Source organism: Elephantulus edwardii, unplaced genomic scaffold (assembly GCF_000299155.1).
Source record: "Elephantulus edwardii isolate Elephantulus edwardi_28Jun2011 unplaced genomic scaffold, EleEdw1.0 scaffold00082, whole genome shotgun sequence".
NCBI lineage: Eukaryota > Metazoa > Chordata > Mammalia > Macroscelidea > Macroscelididae > Elephantulus > Elephantulus edwardii.
In genome coordinates, this window is record NW_006399832.1 from 13,824,578 (window position 1) to 13,826,163 (window position 1,586).

Consider the following 1,586-nt stretch of genomic DNA (forward strand, 5'->3'; position numbering starts at 1 on the left):
CCAAGACAGACCTGTTTGTTCTCCTAGCAGTCCATGGTACATTCAACATTCTTTTCCAGGACCACAACTAAAAGGCATCCATCTTTCTACCATCCTTGGTTATTTTCCAGCTCTCTGATGCAAAGCAAATAATTTTGAAGATCAAGGCCTGTATCAGGCATACCTTAGTCTCCAGACGAATACTCTAGAGAGGACCCTTACAGCAAACTTTTTTTTTATTTTCTGACTACTGGTGTCAAACAGTGTTAATTGTGGAACCAAGAATGCTAATGTTAACAATATCAATCTCTTCTCCATCTATAATGATGATATCAACTGGTCCAGTGTTGTTAATCTTTGTTTTCTTGATGTTGAAGTTTAATTCATATTAAAGAGTACAGTACCTACCTTCTGAAGCAAACACCTCATGTCTGTCCTCCTCAGTTTCAGCCAGCAAGGTTGTGTCATATACATAATGCAGGCTGATGATGAGTCTTCCTCTAATCCTGATTTCATATTTCTTCTTGTAAATCTGGCCTCTAGAATGATCTGTTCTGTATATAGTTTGAAAAGGTATGGAAATAGGATGTATCCCTGTCACCCACCTTTCTCTATCCTAGGCGATACAATATTTCCCTGCTCTGTTCTGACTAATGCTTCCTAGTCTAACTGTAAGTTTCACATGAGTACAATTAAGTGTTCTGGGATTCTCATTCTTCTCAAGGTTAGCCACAATTTGTTGTTATCCAATCAAATGCCTTTCCAAAGTCAATGAAACACAGATAGACATTCCTCTGGTACTTTCTGCTTTCGGGCAAGATACATCTGACAATGAGTATAATGTCCCTCGTACCATGGTCTCTTTTAAACCGAGGTTGCATATATAGCAATTCTATGGTGATGTACTGTTTCAATAGTTTTGAATAATCTAGAGAAGGATCTTGTTTGCATGTAATACTAGATGTCTTTTTTCTCAAAAAACAGACCCTTTTGGCCACATGTCCAAAATATGTGAGATAAAGCTCTATCATTTGTTCTTCTAAGGAACATGCTCATGACACTTCTTATGAAACTTTTCTGTTGTTCTTGTTCTTATTTTGGCAGTCTGTGTCATAGTAAGTATTCTACAAACCTACAGTTAAAAGTCATACATTTTTCTTTGGTCTTTCCCATTCATTGTTAACATTTGACACGCTTAGGAAGTGATTAAAAAGACCATGGCTTGGACTAAGTACAAATAAGTCTGAAAGTGGCGTCCAAGATTGACGTCGGCTATTTAAAGAGATCCTTGACATACTTTTCCATAGTAACACATCTCCTTTCTTAACTGCTGCTGCCATTTGTGTTAACTGTGAAACTAAGTAAAATGAAATTGTTAACATGTTGACTCTTCATGATTGATAACGTTGTTTATGAATCCAGGAGTAAAAAATAGTTTTCTTGATGTTCAGTCGTATTCGGGTTGAAAACTGTAGTTTTTCATCTTCTGCACTTGATGGTTCAAATCCTCCTCACTTTCAGCAAGCAAGATTATGAAATCTGTGTTATACAGGTTGTTTACAAGTCTTTTCCAAATTCTGATGTCATATTATTCTTCATGTAGTGCA